Below are 23,744 nucleotides of genomic sequence, written 5' to 3'. Positions count from 1 at the left end.
GTGGTGCACTGGCGCTCGGGCGGTCAAAAACTACCGCTCGGGCACCAGACTCTCTGTCTGATATCTCATCTTGTTGAACACTGGCGCTCGGGCGGTCATTTTCTACCGCTCGGGCGCCAGAATTTCTGTCCAAAGTTTACACAATTCTTATGTTTTACGCAATCTGATCTCGGAGTGATCCGTCTATCATCATATCAGTTCAAAATCAATAATCTCAGATTAACAGAATCAAAATCTCGGGCATTACATTTCTCCCTCCCTAAGATCTGATTTCGTCCCCGAAATCACAGGCAATCAAATCATATCGGAAGGAAATGTATAACAGAAGCTAAACAGAAAACTCACATCAGTGAAATAACTTCTGGAATCTCTGTCTCATGTCTGACTCCGTCTCCCAGGTAGTTTCTTCAATGCCATGGCGACTCCATTGAATCTTCACAAGTGGAATAGTCTTCGTTCTGAGTTGCTTTTTCTTTACGATCGAGGATCTGTATCGGCTTCTCGAAGTAACTCAGAGTTTCATCCAGTTCGGCCTCATCTGGGTGAATAATATGTGAAGCCTCAGAGAGATATTTCCTCAATAATGATGCATGAAAGACATCATGTATTCCAGATAAAGAAGGCGGTAATGCGAGTCGATAGGCACGATCTCCTATCTTCTCGAGAATCATTGTACATCTTTCATCTGTTTCCACCAAAACTGTCTTTTCAAATCATTGTACATCTTTCTGCCACCAGGATGAATACTGAATCGACTGCTATGCGCTTCTGACAAAATCTGTCGTTTCAATTCGGAAACATTTGGAACAACAAGACGATTATTCACATATAAAACATTGTCACGAACCTGATACTCAGATCGATGCCTTGCTCTGACCATCAATATCGAGTTCTGCACATTCTGATCAACTTTCTGAGCCGCTTTAATTCTCAAAATCAGCTCTGGTTCGACTTGAACAGCATATAATCTCAGCAGTCTACAATCTGTCTCAAATACTAATCCAGAAAGACAGCAATCTTCTATCAAATTTGAAACACCAATCGTCGATAGGGATAAAGAACATACCTTTCGACTCAGTGCATCAGCTGCTGCATTGGATTTCCCCGGATAGTACTTGATTTCACAATCGAAGTCTTTAAGCAAATCAAGCCATCTTCGATGTCTCATATTCAACTCTGACTGTGAAAAGAGATATTTCAAGCTTTTATGATCAGAATAGATTTCAAACTTCTCACCGTATAGATAATGTCGCCATCTTCAGTGAAAATACAATGGCCGCCAATTCAAGATCATGAATTGGGTAACGAGATTCATGTGGCTTCAACTGTCTCGAAGCATAAGCGATAACATGTCCTCGCTGCATCAAAACACATCCCAACCCTCTGTGAGAAGCGTCACAATAAACAACAAAGTCACCAGTACCTAATGGAATAGTCAAGATCGGAGCACTGGTCAATCTTTTCTTCAACTCCAGAAAACTGGACTCACAGTCTTCAGACCATATAAATGGAGCATTCTTCTGAGTCAACTAAGTAATAGGCTTAGCAATACTCGATAAATCTTTAATAAATCGACGGTAATAACCTGCTAAACCCATAAAACTGCGTATCTCTTGCACAGATGTCGGTCTCGGCCAACTGATCACAGCCTCAACCTTGCTAGGATCAACAGAAATCCCATCTCCAGATATAATATGACCCAGAAATACAACCTGTCACAGCCAAAATTCACATTTTGACAATTTCGCATACATTTTCTCAGCCCTCAGAGTTCTCAACACAATTCTCAAATGCTCGACATGATCAATCATGTTCTTCGAATAAATCAAAATGTCATCAATAAAAATAATCACGAAATCATCTAGATATCTCTGGAATATATGGTTCATCAGACCCATAAATACAGCTGGAGCATTAGTCAACCCAAACGGCATGACAATAAACTCATAATGTCCATACCTGGTTCGGAATGGTATCTTCGAGATATCAGAATCTCTGACCCTCAGCTGATGATATCCAGATCTCAGATCGATCTTGGAATATACAGAAGAACCCTGCAACTGATCAAATAAATCATCGATACTAGGCAAAGGATATTTATTCTTTATCGTAGCCTTGTTCAGTTGCCGATAGTCAATACAGAGTCTCATTGAACCGTCTTTCTTTCTCACAAACAATACTGGAGCACCCCAAGGAGAAACACTCGATCTATTGTAACTCTTGGCCAGTAAATCTTCCAACTGATCTTTCAACTCTTTCAACTCAATCGGTGCCATTCTGTACGGAGCTCTAGAAATCGAAACTGTACCTGGCATCAATTCAATACTGAAGTCTATCTCTCGAATCGGAGGCAAACCCGGAATCTCATCTGGGAAGACATCAGCAAACTCGCATACCACTGGCAAATCAGCCAATGATGGACTCGATTTCAGTAAATCAACTGAATAGACAAGGAATCCCTCCGCTCCTTTCTGTAATAATCGAGTCATAGACAATACGGATATCAAAGGAATTCTAGATCTAGAACCCTTACCGTAGAATTTCCACTCATCAGCCATATCCGGTCTGAATCTCACAATCTTGTGGAAACAATCAACAGTAGCTCTATACTTTGTCAGCATATCAATACCTATAATACAGTCAAAATCAGACAATCCAAGTACTATGCAGTCTAACTCAATCTCATGCCCGTCATACTGTAGTATACAATGTTTCACAGAATTCATTGATATTAAACCTATCCCCAAAGGAGAAGAAAAAGACACTACAAATGATAAAGACTCAACAGGCAATGCATGACTCAATGCAAATCTCTCAGAAATAAATGTATGAGAAGCACCGGTATCAATCAATACATAAGCAGGGTAACCACATAAAGAACAGTTACCTGCAACAACGTCATCTGGTGCTTCCTGAGCCTGCTCCTCTGTCAAAGCAAATACTCTGGCCTGTTGTCTAGGAGGCTGGCTCACTGTCTGGCTTCCTCCTGGCCTCTGCTCTGACTGAGCTGGTGCTAGCTGGAATGAGTGAACAGCAGCTGATCGTATATCAGTCTGTGCCGTTGATCCCAATGATTCGGCTCCCTGGGATCTTTGGGAACCTCTCTGTGGACACACTCTCGCAAAATGTCCCGATTGTGTGCAGATGTGACAACTACCAAACACTCCTTGGCATTGCTCTGTGGGATGTCTCCCTCCGCAAGTTCTGCAGTAAGCTCCGGTATAACTCTGTTTGGATCCACTGGAGCCAGAAGAACTGCTGCCCGACTTCTTGAACTGTTTTCCTCGGGCTTTCAAGAACTCTTTCTTTCCACCACTACTGCTGCCACCCTCGAATCTGGGAGGGGGTTGCTCTGGCCTCGGTGCCGGAGGAACAAACGAAGCTCCTTTCTGTCTCATCAGACCAGCTTCTGCTCTTTTGGCTCTGTTCAGGGCATCGGTGTAGTTATTCGGTCGCCCGGTGTTTACCAATGTAAAGATCTCGGGATTCAATCCATTGATAAACTGATCGGCAAAGGCTTCGTCATTCTCAGCCACGTGTGGAGCAAATCTCAACAAGGTAGAGAACTTGGCCACATACTCCTCAATATTCAACTGACCCTGTCTCAGATTGGCAAACTCTGCCCCTTTGTCTTTCCTGTACGACATTGGGAAAAATTTCTGATAAAACTCAGCTTTAAATACATTCCAAGTGATAGTCGTACCTCGATGCTCCAATGCTCTCTTTGTCGTAATCCACCAGTTCTTTGCAACATCATGCAACAGGTGTTCTATCAATCGGACTCGGCGCTCATCTATGTAATCCAAAGAATCAAACAGCATCTCAATATCATCTAACCAACACTCACAGTCAACAGAAGTCTATGTTCCTTTCAGAGTTGGCGGTTTGAACAACTGAAACCTCTTCAGTAACGTTTCCATCGGTTGCTGTCACATCCTTCGGATTTGCAGATGTACTACTCTGTTCTGGTACTCTTCGGGGAGGCATATCTGATTACCAAAATGGTTAGTAACCAAATACAACAAACCTATTTCAGTCCTACTCTGATCATCTTGCTGCTGATCAAGAATCGGTTCTGATTCATTCTCAATAATACACGTTACCAATCAATCAGATAGTCAAGTAAACATGTATTATATAAAGCAGTAAAAAATAATAGATTGCTAGCATGCAAAAGCAAGGAAAGAAAACTCATTCTACCCCGCTCAATAGCTCCTATCTCATTCTAAGGAACCTACTGCTCTGATACCACTTGCTGTGGGGACCCGAACCTAATTCATCTTCTTAATCATTATTAAGAATCAATATGACAATTAAGTAACATGGGACATAAAATTTTTTCTTTAAAATGCAAATGCGGAAACGTAATGTACTCAATCTGATATACATGTCAATACAAAAGTATAAGTCTTGTACAACATTTATTCATCTCCAACTAAAGTTCAGTCACTATCTCAAGTACTGAAAATCAATCTATTCTAAGTCCGGATCTCCACGCTAATTGTAATCTCTCATCCTCTTCCTGATCCTGCCCCACCTATTGTCATGCACACAAACAAACAAGACAACAGCCGGATAACTCCGGTGAGAAATACATCCCAGTATAAACAATGTAAACATGCAATCATATAAACAGATATAGAAGCATGAAACAGATATCAATAACATGTATCAAATCAGAAATACATGTATCGATATAAAGCTGTAAATAACTCTGGACACGTCATTTCAGACTCGACTCATCTCTAATCTATGGATCCCGATTCCTGGACATGGGCACAAATATCGAATCTCAGCGATAGGAATGAATCAACTCCTAAGCGACATCGATATAAACCAAACATCCAGTGTCTTAGCAAATCAGCCGAAGACTTGGCACATCAGTCAATGACTAGGCACATCAGCCCACGACTCAGTACATGATTTGCTATAATTCAATAGACTAAGCAGATCAATCTCAAGAATTGTAACTATCAATGCAATAATCATTCAGTATGTGATTTTGAGAAACTCAAGTTAAATCAAACTCGAGTTGTGCAATCCCAGATCAACATTGATTTATACATTTCTTTCTGTCGTTTTTGGTTCTGTCGAAGTCTTGAATTCGAATCTGTCAATTACTCAATTTGGCAATGACAATAACGAGAAGTATAATATCAATACACCACTCAAATCAATACAGGATATAATCAGAACTCAATCAAATTCTGTTTCAACGGCATAACTGCACCATCTCAATACACCCAGCAATACAAATCAATAGATATCAATTCCCAAAACTCATAATCAATAACAATACAAATCTGATATCAAATCTCAGTCAAATCAACTCTGAAAATCATAACAATTTCATACGGTATCCGTTCTTCAATCCGGTTTCGATTATACGATGGCTAACATATCAAGAACATCATATATGAATCATATCCGATTCTTTCAATATCATATTTTCAAATCATAACAAAACGTAGTAAAACTTACGTCCAGTTGAAGCTCTCGTCGATACAAACACGGTATTGAAGTCGGATTGAAAATCTAACGGACGGATCGTTCACAAATCACAAATCTAAAAAGTGTAAAGGCCTAAGGATTTTCCTTATCTTTCCTGAAGCTCTTCTCCGTTTCATTTCTGAAGGAATGATATATATATATATATATATATATATATATATATCAAGTTGCATGTAACAGAAACGTGGATCATTTTCCATACATATCAAGCGACGCTCGGGCAGTTATAAATTACCGCTCGGGCGCCGAACACTCTGTCCGGTTACTCGGTTTGTGGTGCACTAGCGCTCGGGCAGTCAAAAACTACCGCTTGGGCGCCAGACTCTCTGTCTGATATCTCATCTTGTTGAACACTGGCGCTCGGGCGGTCATTTTCTATTGCTCGGGCACCAGACTTTCTGTCCAAAGTTTACACAATTCTTATGTTTTACCTAATCTGGTCTCGGAGTGATCCGTCTATCATCATATCAGTTCAAAATCAATAATCTCATATTAACAGAATCAAAATCTCGGGCATTACAGTGTCTGACCTCGGTCAGACAAGAAGCATCTTGCTGAGACATGAACAAGTGGTGAAGGACCACAACCACGTTTTTCTCGGGGAAATCAAAAGTTTAAGATTTCTCGACAAAAATAAGTGGACATGTGAATACCATTTCTTTTCATTGGGGATTACAAAAGTCAAAAGATTCCCCGACAGAAGCTAGTGGGCATGTGATAAACCCACTAAAAGACCTAGAAAACTTGGACCCAAACAACTATAAATAAAGAATAAATGAGAACAAGAAAATCACACAAGATTTAAACCAAAATTTAGAACCAAAGAAAATGTATTCTACATAACTTAAGGTTTCTAAAAGACGGATTAAAGCATTAAGAAAGCAGCTGATGAATCTTAAAGATCTTTACAAACTGTTAAAAGAAGAATGGAACGATATCTCAACTGATATAATACAAACACATATCTACTGGTTATGCCAGGAGATAAGATCAGAAGAACGAGCTATTTCTAGATTAATGATCTAGAAATAAGACAAATCAAGAAAAGATGGAGGGACAATTCAACCACCCACTCAACCCACTCAAAAGATAGTGCCAAACATAGCTGGATGGCAACAAAGAAAAGCTATGGCAAGAGTTGAAGTCCGAAAATCAAATCCGCAAGGGACTTCTATAAATAACTAGGAAGATGAAGACATCACTCAACCTCTTCGATTTTCTTCAAAATAATTTTTGAATAAAAAGACCAAGGCTTTTGCCCCTCTCATGTATAAGTCTCAAATTGAATTACTTTACTCTACACACTGAGGTAGGAAACAAAATAGGGTTGTGCTAAGTGTTGCTGAAGGAGTCTGCGTCAGAAACCATCTATTGCGATTGTGTGGTTGGACTGTGAGGAGCAGTCTGTAAAACTTGGTGGATATAACCCGGTGACACTCTGGTCAAAAAGGTAAACTGTTCAATTTATCATACGGAAGCATGATGGGCTTTTTAAAAAAACGATCATTTGAATATTGGTATAAAGGCTGGAAACATTGCGTAGTGTCTTGAGGCTATATGCCTTTAAGAACATGCTCGATATGTATAACAATGTCACGTACCAAAGAATGAAGGTGTAAGGGTATTATGAGAATTTTTAGAAAATGGGATAGTTAAAACTAAGTTTTGAAGGGATGAATATTAAAAATAAAGTTGAAAAGGGAGTTGGGTATTTTTAAATAAGTTGCCCATGATAAAATGATGGTTTAAGAAAATCAATAAAGATATCTTAGATAAGTGAAATATAAAAATAATATCTTTTTGAAAAATAATGGGGTATTTTATGTTTTTTTAAAACAGCTTATAAGTTGTTAAGTAACTTATTTTGATTGCTTATAAGTTGTTTGCAACTTTTTTTATAAAATAAATTATGAGAGCTTATAAGCTTTAAAACAACTTATAAGTGTTTTCTGAGCTATAAGCTCTGTCAAACACTCTCTGACTCATAAGGTAGGAAAACTCATGGAATAAGAAAATTAAATATTTTATTTCTCTCCAAAAATAAATAAAATGTTCGATTTGCCTCAAGATTTTTCTTGTAAAATTCTAAAACTGAATCTTTCACTATATTCCGGTATCTTCCCCCGAGAATCTATATCGAAACCACCACACATGAGAAATCACAACTATATTGGAAATAAGGTTAAAAATATTTACTTAAACAGTAAACTTAATTAAATAATTAATATCTAGTATTTAAATAACTTCCTGCTATCTAGGTGAACTTTTCTTGAACTTTCGATCGTTAAAAAATCCATCGAGGCTTTGGACTATATCAACCTTTATCTTGAAGTAAATTAATAATACTCGTGGAACTAATAACCACATAAAAATCCAATTTATAACAAATTTTTACAATTGGCAAAAACGTTGAAGAAGAAAAAAATTCACTTGCAATAATGTGAGTCGAAGACGAGTGCGCATCGCAATCTCAAGTTTCTATTGATTACGGCTTTATTACTGAAACTTACAAGAAACTTTGAGACTTCTCGTAAAGCATGGAAACAACAACTTTAGTTCCCAATGTTACCAAATTTGATGTAAAATGTGGGCAAAAAGGTGTTACTGAGACAAAAATATTATAATAATTGAGTTGTCTTGTTCATGGCTTGTGTTCAAGAGTCTCTAGGCTAATATTATAGTCGACCCCATCAATCATGTTTTAAAGTACTTACATTCACTAAAATTACAAATCGTATATATATTTTATGATTGTTAATATTTCTAATACCATATATTTCACATGTTAAAGATTTCGAAATTAAATATTTGTATTCGTTTGCTTTGTTCGAGATTGAGATTGTTTAAGAATATTTACATTTTGTAACACCTCATATTTGACGAATATCCCTACTGTATCAAGACGAGTCTTTCTAGCATGTTTATCTCCTCAGTCACACGTACCTTAGGAAATTTTACAGGGGGTCACCTATCCCAGAATTATCCCAAGTCAAGCACGTTTAACTTTGAAGTTCTTTTGTGATGAACTCTCAGATATAAACACGCTGGAAAGACTCGTCTTGGTTCAATGATGATAATCTTCGAATTTAAGACGTTACGCATTTAAAGTTTGAAATTTATTTTCCCCAACCTATATATATTCTCTTAATAAACAGAAACGAGCATGCAGTTAATATTTCTTTTGGTTTCAGATTATAACCTGAATTCCGAATCCGTATGCTAATCAAAATATTATTTTTGGTTTTGGTTTCTGTTAATAAATCTTGAGAGTAGATTTGACTATTAGAAATTTGAATCATGTATAGAACCAAAATCAGAAGTCTCAAAATCCATATTATATCTAGCTAGGTCACATAGTTTTTTTTTCTTTTCATTCATCTAATCTAATTATACAAATAATTAATATATATATATATATGAAACGACTCTTTCTTTTCAACTTTGAAATTCTACTAAATTTTTTTATATCTATTAATTCAAAAATCACCATTTATAAATAACTTATCATTTCCATAAATCAAAATAACTTAACAATTTGAATCTCAAGTGCATAAAACCTCTAAAATCGTCGATGATCAAAATTCAACTTCTACATTTAACATGATCAAAATTAACTTAAAAATAAAGCATAAAATCTCTAATAACATCCTTAACAAAATCCTTTAAACTTTCCTATGATCAATCTAGTACGAAAATAAATCTCTCGGGAATGTACTGCCGTACTTGATCCACTCAAGCGTCAGCGCCTCCCTCAATATCATCATCACCTACAGAATTAAAACCTAATGAGTCTAATGACTCAGCATTCTAAACATGAGTAACAAATAATACATATACAAGCACATGCATTAAAACGAACTTTTATTTAAAATAACTTTTAAGCATAATAAATCATATATCGTAAAAACATAAAATCGTAAAGCTTTGCATCTTTTATCATTTTGGGTGAAGTTTGATCCTTAAAAGTGACTAGCCTTTTATCATATGGTCGACTGATCAGTCTTAGCTCACCATAGCGCATGGGGAAGGGCACTAGGCACCTCTATGGAAATACGATTGTCAGGCTCCCTCTGGGGCTTTGTCCCGTAAACGGGCTCCCTCTGATGCCTTTTCCCTCACGACATTTTCATAAATTGTAAGTTCGTCGTTCCTTCTTAAAAAGGATCCCTCACATATCATCTATCATTTTGTCACAATCAATTCATATCCCTCAAAATACTTTTCTTTTTTCTTTTTTAAAGCATAAAATATCGCGACTTTCCAAAAATAACATTTTAACAGTAAAAATTGCACAACTTTACCATAAATCATAAAATTCCATTTTTCATCAAAATGATTATTTTAGAACATTTATCATGCGTTATGATCTTTCAGGACGCTGCCAAGCTTTTCGTACTACCCAGGTGTAAAATGACAGTTTTGTCCCAAGATGTAAAATTTCTCGTTTTTGACTTTTTCTTACTTTTATTGACTCTAGACCATCCCGAATAATTATTTAAGCTTCAATTAAATTTTAGATATTTTTATTTGACGTAAATTCGAGGATTTCTATTTAATTCTTTAATTACTAATTCATGAAGCGTTTTATTCCCGAATTAATTCAAACTTTAATATTTTCTTTTCGAATTTTAAACATAAACTTTTTATACCTAAATTACCCTTGTGGACCATGAGCCGGCCCCCGTGGACCGTGGTTTCAACCCCTTTATTTTTCCTAGCCTCGACCGAACCCTATCCTAACATATTGAGCCACGGCTCGATTTTCACCTAGCCACCCTGGACCATCATGAACCAGGCCCTCACTCAAGCCCCCTGGACCCTCTCTGACCTAGCCTAACCCAGCTGACCAGCCCCTAGCCCAAGCAAAACGCTCCTGCGCACGAGAACAAGAGTCGCGCGCTTTCCTCAAGCTTTGGTCGAGCCACCATGCACCGCACCAGCCCCTGACTCGACTCTAGACCATCCTCCCTAGACCATACTGGACCAGCACAGCCAGTCCCAACCGAGCCATGACTTCCCCACGCAGCACTCACTCCTTGCATGCATAGGAAGAGTCTTAGCTCATGCAGACTCTTCCTTGCGCGCAGCAACTTGAGTCCTAGCCATGCTAGGACTCTTCTTGGCCCTTGAACATCGCTTGCACAGGGCCGAAACCAAGCCTGGTCGAGCCCTGGTGCAGCCCCCCCTTACGGCCGAATGGCTAGGACTCTTCTTGGCCCTTGAACATCACTTGCACAGGGCCGAGACCAAGCCTGGTCGAGCCCTGGTGCAGCCCCTCCTTACGGCCGAGCCTTGCATGCACATGCCCCATGAAAACCCTAGGCTCTACCATCAGCCACGCACAGCCCCTTCTAGTCCTTGTCTAGCCCTCGTTTCCTCCTTTAACCGCCCTTGTTTTATCCCTTAAACATCCTATATTGGCAGCGTAATCGTAGGAAATCATAACACGTTCATATATGTGGAATGTCTAGAAGCTTGCCATGTATTTAGAAATAATTATAGGATATAAATACATGGATTAGTTATGTAATCTGTCTGTTATATTCCTAGTTTTAAGATTATCTTGTTACTGATTTTGTTATTAGATTTGTTACAACTCCTACTTTTAAGGATATTAAGTTGTATATTTACTTCGTTTGTTAATGAGAAGATAGTCAGATTATTCCTCACTCATTTTTTCCACATGGTATTAGAGCCATAGCACCATCTTAACGTCATGGCCATATCACCTTTACCAGTTATCTCTACTTCTTCAGCCACAGACTCTTTTACTAGTTTCATCACACATCACATGCTGAATGGCCAAAATTACTTAGCATGGTCCAGATCAGTTTTGATGTTTGTGAGTGGTAAACGCAAGGACGACTAACTAATTGGAATGATCCAAGCTCCAGAGGAAGACGATCCAGGCCATAGAGTATGGAAGACAAATAACAACATGGTCAAGACGTGGCTAATCAGCTCCATGACCACTAAAATCGGTGAAGGGTTTCTGATGTATGATACTGCTGCAGAGATATGGGACCACGCAATAACAACATAATCCAACATCGATAACACGTCTGAGCTCTTCGAGATAGAGAGCAGTCTCCATGACCTCCGGCAGGGCGATTCCTCAGTCACTCACTACTACACCATCCTTGTTCGAATTTGGCAGAAACTAGACCTCTACGATCAACACAAGTGGACATGCCCTGCAGATGCCCATCTCTATAACAAAATCATTGAGACCAAGCGTGTGTTAAAGATGTTATCCGGACTGAATAAGGAGTTCGATGACGTCCGAGGCCGTATTCTCAGTATCAAGCCATTACCGTCACTTCAGGAGGCATTCTCATCTGTTCGACATTAAGAGAGTCGGCGAAAAGTGTGAGAACCCAAATTTAATTATTCAGTATTCGGCAAGAATTAGAAATAATTATTTTAAAGTGCTAAATTAAAATAATTAAGCCAAATAATTATACTTGTGTGTTAAAAATATGTATTAGAAAATATCGGAATTATAGACGATATTAAAATACATATCGATGTTTAATAGCACACGGGAGTTGTAAATATTTGGACCGGGTCACATTCTAGCAATTAGGCTAAATCATTCAAATACATGTATATGTGTATATGGATATTTGTTTATAAGGAAGCCCATTTGCCCCAAGCCCAATCCATTTCTTCCTTTAAGTTTCTCGTTTCTTCTTGTCTCTTCTCTTCCATCCATTTTTTTCTTCTCCATCGTGAGTAGCTACTCGTCGCCTCTGGCTGCTAGGAAGTGGGTCTCCATAGCTCTCCCAAGTTAGCCCAGGAAGTCCCTCAGCTCTCCTTGCCATAATCATCATAGAGGAGCTTGTTTCTTGTTACCATGTTTCTTCCAAGTTGCTGCGTTTCCTTTCCAGCTTCTTGATTTCTATTTTTCTTGGTTCTTTAGAGTGTAAAGAGGTTGATTCTAGCTTTATTTCAGTTCAAGGGAAGCTTTTGAAGGTAATCTCTAAGCCTAGGTTTTCAAAATTTTATCCATGGAAGAAGTTGGTTTCTGTTTTTCGAGTTGCAGGTTTTTGGCTTCTGATTTTCGGGTTTTTGTGCGGATTGCACTAAGAATCTTGACTTGTGGTTCAAATAGCACTTATAGCTCTATGTGTCAGCTTTCTATAGCCACTGACAAAATGGAATTTCAATTAAAAACGGATTTGATATGATTTTTCTACTAAAATGTGTCAAAATGGAATTCTGTGTTGGAGCTATGCAGCGTAGCTACTGTAATTCAAGTTTATGACATTTTTGCTCTCGGATTCTGGACTTGAGATTCAAATAAGAGTTGTAGAGCTATGCGTTTTCTTTGTATTGATATAAGATTCGTTAAATTCCATTAAGAATTGAGGTCGTTATGCTCATTTGCCGAAACTGCTCAGTACAGACTTCTGTCCGTGAAGTGTGCATGTAGTAGCGCCTTCTAGTAAATTCTGGGATTTATCTGTTAGGATTCTGGAAATGGTTTCTTCTAGGAAAACTTATATATTTGAGTTGTCTTTCATTTCCAATTGGCGTATATCGATTTGAGTCAATGATGAGTTAGATATGAATTTTATATTCATAAGTGTCTAAACTAAATCTGTCACAGACCTTGCATCTCATGGTTGTTGGTTTTGGGCGTTGTTCAATGTCAAGATGATTGAATTTCATTTTGATGTCTTCTGATTAAATATGGAATTTTGAGTCAGGATTCCAGCCATGTATGATAAGTATGTTTTGGTTAAGTTTTGGTTGAGTTATGGCCTTACAACCGAGCTTAGGTCCAAGCTGGAATTAGTAAATTGTTTTTGGCTAAAAGTTGAATATTTATTTGATGGTAATTAATTATTTGCCACAGGCTTTAGTAGCCAGGAAGCACCGAGGAGTTTATAAACTATTGTGGTAATTTAATTTGAAGGTTAAGGTACGGATTGATCGATTCTTTACAGCGTCTATAACAACGTGTAATTAAATTGATGTGATTTTATGAAAACTATGTGTTTATGTGCTCTTTGTGCTGTTTGGGTGTATTTTAGGATTATTCCTCATTTTTAAAATTAAATGTGATTTTTTAAATATATTGGAATAATTTGTGAATTTATATGCATTGTTGAACACGCATTCATATCGAGCCATGACTCCGTTGTTTCCGAGATCTCTGTTTACTCTTGGATGAGTTATTTAGACATCAGAGCCGAGGGCGTTTGAGCGTCACACCTCTGATGACTAGCGGAAGAGCCAAGCAGTTCTTCAGACTGACACCCCTGACGCAGATGTGCAGGGCCGAGGGCGTATTTGACACGTCACACCCCTGGCACATGTGGCCATAGTTGTTGCTTTCGTTTCCTTGGATCCAGTTTGATATCCGAGATTATTGGTACCCTACATGCATTGCATTGCATTGATTTTATTATATGTCATTTATTTATGCAGTAATTTATTTGATCTTCGTACTGGGGTTTGACCCCTGTCCCTCGGGGCTGCTGTGGTTTGTTTTGTGATTCCATAGCAGGTTATACAGGTGGTTCTGATGCAGCTGGCGGAGCGTCTGTTGGTGGAGCCCAGTGAGTCAGTTTGAGTTTGGAGTCCCCAGATATTTATACTATATACTGAGTCATTTGCCGAGTAGATGCCTCGTGTATTTGTATGGTTGTATTTTGAGTGTTGGATCCTATTTGGTGTGATCGAGCCTAGTCGGCTCTGTGTGCGATTGGTATTCTGTTTGTTTTATTGGACTCTATTTTCGAGTATAAAGGTTTTGTTGTGTTGTTTTAATTTTTTTGGTATGTCCTATTTAAGGGAAGGTCATGCCGAAATTTCTGTAGGCTTAAAATGGAAAATTTTTACACGTTTTTGCTGTTTACGCTAATAAATCCTGGTTGTTTGATAATTAAAAATTAATCAGGAGCACGGGCCCTCACAGTTGGTATCAGAGCGTAACTGGAATATGCTCGAATTAGAGTCTAGGACACTCGAGTTTAGACACAAATAAATAGATTTCGTATTTGATTTATTACTTGCTCTTTATTTGATTTGCATGCTATGATTATTAACTTAGCTGAGATAGAGCTGGTAGTGAAGTAAGTTTGACGCTTCGTTTATTTGTACCTAGTGGAGTAAGTTTTAATTTTCCTTGAAACCCTTCAGTGCTTACTATTATTTTTCTGCTTGTGGATTAATCCTTGTGTCTTGTAGATGGTACAGGGAGGAAGAGGCAGAAAAGGAAAAGAAGTTATCCAAGAGTTCGAAGCTCAAACATAGGAAATACTGAGGGTATTGGCGAAGGTAGACGTGGCCGCTCTAGAGGAAGGGCAAATCAAAATGTGAATATAGAGATAGAGGTGGAGCAGGAACCACCAATTCGTCGAGAAAGGCATGTTGCAAGAAATGTGGAAGTTGATCGTGAAGTTCAGCAGCTGACCCAAAGAATGAGAGAAATGGAGTTAGTGATTTCTAAATTCCAAGATATGCGTCCTCCAAATTCTTTGGAAATGAAGGTGGCGAAAAGACAAAAGTGTGGCTGAAGAGCATGAACTATTTGTTTAATCTGGTGAAGTACACTTCGGAGCTGAGACTCAAATTAGCTGTTTACCAACTCAAGGATCGAGCACAACTGTGGTGGGAAGCCACAGAGGAAGCAATCCGAGAATCTGGTCAGATAATTTCTTGGGAGGTATTCCGTACTCATTTTATTCAAGAATACTCGCCTCCATCTTATTATTCTTCTAAGGAAGTCGAGTTCAATCAGTTGGTTCAGGGAAATATGGTCAGTGGGAGAGTAAGCCTCTGAATTTTCTGCTCTACTAGCTTACGTACCTCATGTTTCTAATAGTGATCGTTCGAAGCTTTCGCGTTTCATGCAAGGACTGAATCGGACGATACATACATTGGTTATGACTGGAGCACCAACTACTTATGCAGAAGCGGTAGAGAAAGCAAAGAATATTGAGGCTAGTTTGCTTTGGGGAGGATCACAACAGGTTCCATCTTTTACTTCCCAAGGGTCCGGGAGTAGCATTCAGATGCCAGTGGGCATACCTCCTTATCAGCCTCCACAATCAAACCAGCCACCAAAGTAGCAGAAATTCAGAGCTAAAGGAAAGCACTTTAAGAAGAAGTCTTACAGCAGTTCATCTAGTTCAGGTAGTTCTAGGGGAGGAAGATCTAGTGGTTATGTTCGAGATTCTTGTGGGAGATGTGGAGGTAGGCATCCTACTACCGAATGCACAGGAGTTCAGGGAGACTGCCATACATGTGGATTACCGGGACATTATGCGAGATTTTGTCCAAATGGGGGAAGACAACAGTATCAACCCTCGCAATTTAGCCAGTTTCCGAGAGCCCCTGTGCCTAGACCATCTACTCTACAGCTTAACTACCAACAGCCAAGAGGATCTTCTCAGCAGTACTTTCCAAGACCTCAGTAGGCTAGGGTGCATGAGTTGACATAGGACCAGGCTCATGAGACGCCCGGATGGGTCATTGCAGGTATATGCTTTATTTTTTATCATCCTGCACGTATATTGATAGACACTGGAGCATCTCATTCATTTCTGTCTGCTGCATTTATCGATGAGCATGAGATAGCTACTACCTTGTTGATGGATACAGTGTCTGTGTCTACCCCTGCTGGTGTGTATTTGATGTCTCGTGAGATAGTTCTGAACTGTGTGATTAGATTTGATGATAAACTTATGATAACTAATCTAATCAAATTGTTTATGTCTGACTTCGACTGTATTTTGGGAATAGATACTTTGACGAATTATCGAGCCACCGTTGATTGTTTCCATGGAGTTGTCAGATTTAGACCTTATTATGGCCATAAGTGGAACTTTTATGGTAATGATTCTCAGTCATGCATTCCATTAGTGTCAGCAATGGAAATGTTTAGACTGCTATCAGCATTCGGCAGGGAATGAAGGATTCATGATTTATGCAGTTGATGTCACACAGGAAGAAATGTTGAAAGTTTCAGATATTCGTGTGGTAAAGGATTTTCCTGATGTATTTCCTGATGAAATTCCTGGCTTTCCGCCCCAAAGGGAAATAGATTTCAGCATTGAGTTAATGTCAGGGACGAACCATATTTCTAGAGCACCGTATCGTTTGGCTCTAGCGGAGTTGAAAGAACTCAAGGAACAATTACGAGACTTACTGGGGAAAGGTTATATTAGACCAAGTATGTCACCTTGGGAGCTCCAGTATTGTTTGTAAAGAAGAAAGACGGGACGATGAGGATGTGTATTGATTATCGGCAATTGAATAAAGCTACAGTGAAGAATAAATATCCTCTCCCACGTATCGATGATTTGTTTGATCAGTTGCAGGGTACATCCGTGTATTCCAAGATCGATCTTCATTCTGGATATCATCAGCTTAGAGTTAAAGAGGAACATGTTCCTAAAACTGCATTTCGGACACGTTATGGGCATTATGAATTCTTAGTCATGCCTTTCGGATTGACTAATGCTCCAGCAGTTTTCATGGATTTGATGAATCATGTTTTTCGAGAATTTTTAGACAAATTCATTATTTTCTTTATCGATGACATTTTGATTTATTCAAAAACAAAGAAGGAGCATCGAGAACATTTGAGACTAGTACTCCAAACACTCAGAGCAGCACAATTATATGCTAAATTTTCTAAGTGTGAATTTGGTTGGACAGAGTAGTATTTCTAGGTCATGTTATATCCGCTCAGGGAGTTTCAGTGGATCCCAGTAAAGTCGAAGCTGTTATTAATTGGCCAACACCAACAAATGTTTCTGAGATTCGCAGTTTTCTAGGATTAGCAGGGTATTATAGGCATTTTATTGAAAGATTTTCCGTTATTGCAAGGCCTATGACCCAATTAATGCAAAAAGATCGACTTTTTGTGTGGACTGCAGAATGTGAATCAAGTTTTCAAACTTTGAAGGAAAAGTTGACAACAGCTCCAGTGTTAGCTTTACCTTCAGGCTCAGGTGGATTTGTTGTGTGTACAGATGCTTCTCTGGATGGACTGGGATGTGTTTTAATGCAAAATGGGCGAGTTATTGCATATGCATCTCGACAGTTGAAGCCACATGAGACTCGATATCAAGTTCATGATTTAGAATTGGCTACCATTGTGTTTGCGTTAAAAATATGGCGTCATTATCTGTACGGTGAACAATTTGTAATTTTTTCTGATCACAAGAGCCTTAAATATCTTTTCACACAGTCCGACTTGAATATGAGACAACGTAAATGGATGGAGTTGCTTAAAGACTTTGATTGTGAGATTCAGTATCAACCAGGGCGAATGAATCTAGTTGCAGATGCACTTAGCAGGAAAGCTCAAAACGCTATGCTGACATCTCTGAATATTTCTAAAGTCTACGAGCATTTGGGAACATCAGGATGGACTTATCAAACAAGTGGAGATTACTTTATAGTTTCATCTATCAAAGTCGAGCCACATATAATATCAACTATTAAAGAAGCGCAGAGAATTGATCCACACATTCATAGATTGAAAGAATTGGTTCAAACCAATCAGTCAAATAAGTTCAGTGTTGCCTCAGATGGTAATTTGCGCTTTAATGAGAGACTTGTGGTTCCTAATTTGATAGATATGAAAGAAGATTTATTACGTGAAGCACATTGTAGTAGACATAGCATTCATCCAGGAAATCGAAAGATGTATCATACTTTGAGAGCTCATTATTAGTGGGAAGGTATGAAGAAGGAAATTTCTGATTTTGTGGCTAAATGTTTAACTTGCCAATAGGTTAAAGCTGAACGAATGAGACCTGGCGGTATGTTAAATAGTCTTGAAGTACCACACCGGAATTGGAAGCACATTGCTATGGATTTTGTGACACACCTACCTCGTTCTAATCGTGGTTGTGATGCAATTTGGGTGATTGTTGATAGATTGTCTAAATCAGCCAATTTTATTCCATATGACCGTACTTGTACTTACAAGAAAATGGCAAAATTGTACATTGATCATGTGGTAAGATTGCATGGTGTGCCAATAACCATAGTATCAGACCGTGATCCAAGGTTTACTTCGAAGTTTTGGAGTAGTTTGCAATCATCTTTGGGTTCAAAGTTGGCCATGAGCACTGCTTATCATCCCCAAACAGATGGTCAATCAGAAAGAACCATCCAGACTCTAGAGGATTTGTTACGAGCAGTTGTAATGGATTTCAGGGGTGGTTGGCAAGAATCATTGTCTTTTGTCGAATTCTCTTACAACAATAGTTTTCAGACAACGATCGGTATGGCACCATTTGAAGCTTTATATGGCAGAAAGTGTAGATCTCCGATTTGTTGGGAAGATGTGGGAGAACCACAGATGTCTAAACCAGAGTTTGTACAAGAAATGAAAGATAAAGTTGAATTGATCAGAAAAAGAATGAAAGCAGCCCAGGATCGTCAAGCAAGTTATGCTAATAAAAGGCGTCGGCCCTTAGAGTTCCAGGTTGGCGATTATGTTTTCTTGAAAGTATCACCGTTTCATGGTACTATGAGATTTGGACGTAAAGGGTAGTTAGCTCCACGTTATAATGGTCCGTATGCAATTGTTGAGAGGATTGGCACTTTGGCTTATCGTTTGGACTTGCCGCAGAGTTTGTCTGTGATACACGATGTGTTTCATGTATCTATACTGCGGAAGTATGAGCCAGATCCATCTCATGTTTTGAGTATCGAGGATGTGGAGTTAGATAATTCTCTAATTTATGTTGAGCATCCAGTTCAAATTCTTGATCGTAAAGAGAAGCAACTCAGGAACAAGACGATTCCTTTGGTTTTGGTGCAGTGGAGTAGACATGGGATAGAAGAAGCTAGATGGGAGTTAGAGGCTCGAATGCGTCAAGAGTGGCCTCACTTGTTTGAAAATATGTTGAATAACACCATGTACTCAGATTTTCCGATGTATTATCAATGATAAATGTTTTAACCACTTTGTGTATAAGTGTTGTGTACATTAGATTTCGAGGACGAAATCTTTTATTAGGAGGGGAGAATGTGAGAACCCAAATTTAATTATTCGGTATTTGGCAAGAATTAGAAATAATTATTTTAAAGTGCTAAATTAAAATAATTAAGCCAAATAATTATACTTGTGTGTTAAAAATATGTATTAGAAAAAATATCGGAATTATAGACGATATTAAAATACATATCGATGTTTAATAGCACACAGGAGTTGTAAATATTTGGATCGGGTCACATTCTAGCAATTGGGCTAAATCATTCAAATACATGTATATGTGTATATGGATATGTGTTTATAAGGAAGCCCATTTGCCCCAAGCCCAATCCATTTCTTCCTTTAAGTTTCTCGTTTCTTCTTGTCTCTTCTCTTCCATCCATTATTTTTTCTTCTCCATCGTGAGCAGCTACTCGTCGCCTTTGGCTGCTAGGAAGTGGGTCTCCATAGCTCTCCCAAGTTAGCCCAAGAAGTCCCTCAGCTCTCCTTGCCATAATCATCATAGAGGAGCTTGTTTCTTTTTACCATGTTTCTTCCAAGTTGCTGCGTTTCCTTTCCAGCTCTTGATTTCTATTTTTCTTGGTTCTTTAGAGTGTGAAGAGGTTGATTCTAGCTTTATTTCAGTTCAAGGAAATCTTTTGAAAGTAATCCCTAAGCCTAGGTTTTCAAAATTTTATCCATGGAAGAAGTTGGTTTCTGTTTTTCGAGTTGCAGGTTTTTGGCTTCTGATTTTTGGGTTTTTGTGTGGACTGCACTAAGAATCTTGACTTGTGGTTCAAATAGCACTTATAGCTCTATGTGTCAGCTTTCTATAGCCACTGACAAAATGGAATTCCAATTAAAAACGGATTTGATATGATTTTTCTACTAAAATGTGTCAAAATGGAATTCTGTGTTGGAGCTGTGAAGAGTAGCTACTGTAATTCGAGTTTATGACATTTTTGATCTCGGATTCTAGACTTGTGATTCAATTAAGAGTTGTAGAGCTATGCGTTTTCTTTGTATTGATATAAGATTCGTTAAATTCCATTAAGATATGAGGTCATTATGCTTATTTTGCCGAAACTGCTCAGTACAGACTTCTGTCCGCGAAGTGTGCATGTAGTAGCGCCTTCTAGTAAATTCTGGGATTTATCTGTTAGGATTCTGGAAATTGTTTTTTCTATGAAAACTTATATATTTGAGTTTTCTTTCATCTCCAATTGGCGGATATCGATTTGAGTCAATGAGGAGTTAGATATGAATTTTATATTCATAAGTGTCTAAACTAAATCTGTCACAGACCTTGCATCTCATGGTTGCTGGTTTTGGGCGTTGTTCACCCAATATAGGCTACGTCCACGGAGCTTCTACAATTTTTATAACCGGAAGAAATATTACAACAAATGTATACACCAATACACTCAATATTTCTCACTCCCAAACCCGAGTATACCGAGAAAATAATTTCTCTAACTCACACAAGAGAATTCTCGCACTCAAGAAAAAAATACACTCATTTTTTCTATGCGCTCTCTTTTTTATCAAAGCTGAAAAGCTTTTGATTTTTGGATACAATAACTGAAGGAATTGAGCTCTATTTATAATCGATTAATTCGTTCAGTTTTGTTATCATAACGATGTGGGATATGTGGGAAAATATGTTTTAATTATTATATTATTTAATGTGTGGGCCCTACCTCATTAAATCATACCTAACAATTCTCCCACTTGAAGACTTGATTCAATCATGTCTTCACACCATCAGTGCAGCAGCTCATACCTCCTTTGTTAGTCCAGGAGAACAACTGAAGTCAAACGCAACTTCAGTTTTTTAATGATAACAGCCTTCGTGAGTATGTCAGCTGGATTCTTGCTTCCAGGAATCTTCTCAAGCTTCAAGACTTCATTCATCCGATCTCTAAGGATCCTCATTCCAAGGATTTGTTTTGCAGTACCCAAATCCTTCAAAGAAAATTCCTTTGATAACTCTTTCTCAAGTTTATCAATCTCCTCCAGACAAGCTCTTGCTATCAACATATCATCTACATATATCAGTAGTATGATATAATAACCATCAAGCTTCACATAACAATATTGATCAGCCTGATACCTCAGAAAACCATCATTATTCATTACACCATCAAACTTCTTGTACCACTATCTTGAAGCTTGTTTGAGACCATAGCTCTTCTAAAGTTTGCACACCATTTTCTCTTTCCATCGTAGTTCAAATCCCTGTGATTTATTCATTTCTTCATCTAGCTCACCATGAAGAAACGTCGGCTTTACATCTAACTGTTCCAGATGTAAATCTTCTTTTACCATCAATCCAAGTACAGTCCTGATAGTAGTTAACTTTACCACCAGAGAGAAAATATCAGTGTAACCAATGACTTACTTTTCACATTTTACAACAAGTATTTCTTTGTACCGCTTGCTACCGTCATGTTCTAACCGATACTCCCACTTGCTATGTAAAACTTCTTTTACCTTCAGGAAGTTCTGACAATTCCCACATGTGATTGGATGACAGTGAATCCATCACATCTTCCATGGCTAACTCCCATTGTTTAAAGGTCTCATATACATCCGATTTATTTTTCACAAAATAAACCCAAAATTTCCTGCTCGAATCGTCAACAGTAGTGCCATAATATCTTGAGTGATCTCCAAGGGATGTCACATGAGATGGTCCACATACATCAGTATGTACCAGTTCCAAATCCGTCGATTTCGGTTTTCTAACCTCTTTTGAAAAGCTCACCTTTTTTTGCTTTCCAAAAAATACAGCTTCACACGGATTGTGTTCAACGATCTTTAATTCCGGTAGCTTTCCATTTGAAACAAGCATTTTCATTCCCTTCTCACTCGTATCCCCAAGCCTACTATGCCATAGACTTGAATTAGCTCCAGTATCCACAGCCGCTAATTTATTTCTCAAACTGGAAGTCATATAAAGTATTCCAGTTTTCTTTCCTCGAGCAACAATCATGGCTCCCTTTTTCACTTTCTAGGAACCATCTTCAAAGGTCACCTTATGACCTTCGTCGTCAAGCTGTCCCACTGAAATCAGATTGTGTGTCAACTTTGTTACATGCCTTACTTTGTTGATTTTCCAGACAGATTCATTTGTCATCTTCATCCGGATATCACCCATACCAATTATTTCCCAAGGTTTTCCATCAGCCAGGAAAACTTTACCGTAATCTCCCGCAATGTAATTATCGAATACATCACGATTACCAGTGGTATGAAACGAAGCTCCCGAGTCCTTAACCCAAGAATCAACCGGGCTTTCCATGGATAGTAATAGAGCATCATGTACATCCTCAGTAACAACATTAGCGTCATTCTTTGTTGATTTTCAATTCTTTTTCAAGTGACCAGTCTCACCACAGCTCCAGCACTTCACATTCTTTTCAAATGTGTTGTTGTCTTTTCCATTTCTTGACTTGGACCTTCCATGCCATTGGTTGAAACTCTTTTCGCCACTCCTGCCCTTTCCTCTGTTCTCGAGATTTAGAGTAGATCTCGATGATGTTCCTTCACCCGAATCCATCTTGCGAACTTCTTCAGCAAGAATTTGATCTCTGACATCATTGAATTGTAGCTTTCTTTTTCCAACAGAGTTGCTAACCGCTGCCCGCATCGGTTCCCAATTGTCTGGTAAAGACGCCAAAAGAATAAGTGCCCGAATCTCATCATCAAATTTAATTTCAACCGATGTTAGCTATGAAACAATCGTGTTGAATTCATTGATGTGTTTAGCCACCGATGCATCTTCTCTCATCTTCAAGTTAAATAACTTCTTCATGAGATGTACTTTATTATTTGCTGATGGCTTTTCGTACATGTCCGACAAAATGGACATCATTTCCTCTGTTGTTTTTGCCTCCGCCACGTTATGTGCCACGTTCTTCGTTAGGGTCAATCGTATTACACCTTACACTTGTCGGTCAAGAAGCTTCCAGTCATCATCCTCCATCTTTTCCGGTTTCTTTCCAGATAGAGGTTGATGCAACTTCTTGCTATACAAATAATCTTTTATCTGTAACCAACGAAAAATCTGTTCCGTCGAACTTGTTGATTCTCGGTCCCGATCCATCATCTCTGGCCATCACTTCTCTAACCTTAACAAAAAATCTAGAAAATCTTTTATGATATGGAAGATCAGACAAAGCTGCAACCACAGAGCATACTCAGAATTCTTAAGAATTTTCACAACAAGGCTCTGATACCAGTTGTTGGGAAATTGCACCGAAGCGATGCCGATCAAGATGAT

General features: G+C 38.4%; 1 long non-coding RNA gene across 6 annotated transcripts in view; it reads left to right on the top strand.

Moving 5' to 3' along the window:
* Nucleotides 1-12,193: 12,193 nt before the first annotated feature.
* LOC142547816 (uncharacterized) overlaps nt 12,194-23,744 on the top strand; it is a 71,505-nt gene continuing 59,954 nt past the window's right edge. For 2 of the 6 annotated variants that reach the window (XR_012820742.1, XR_012820741.1), the window contains exons 1-2: nt 12,194-12,486; nt 14,027-14,078. This is a non-coding gene — a long non-coding RNA (uncharacterized LOC142547816). Of the gene's footprint in view, nt 12,487-13,372; nt 13,439-14,023; nt 14,310-19,913; nt 20,037-23,744 lie in introns of those variants that run through there. The other 4 variants (XR_012820743.1, XR_012820745.1, XR_012820744.1 and 1 more) reach the window with 4 other exon arrangements.

The sequence above is a fragment of the Primulina tabacum genome, chromosome 5 (genome assembly GCF_025594145.1).
Source record: "Primulina tabacum isolate GXHZ01 chromosome 5, ASM2559414v2, whole genome shotgun sequence".
NCBI lineage: Eukaryota > Viridiplantae > Streptophyta > Magnoliopsida > Lamiales > Gesneriaceae > Primulina > Primulina tabacum.
Note: the sequence above shows the minus strand (reverse complement) of the source record. Positions and strands in the feature narration are given on the sequence as shown.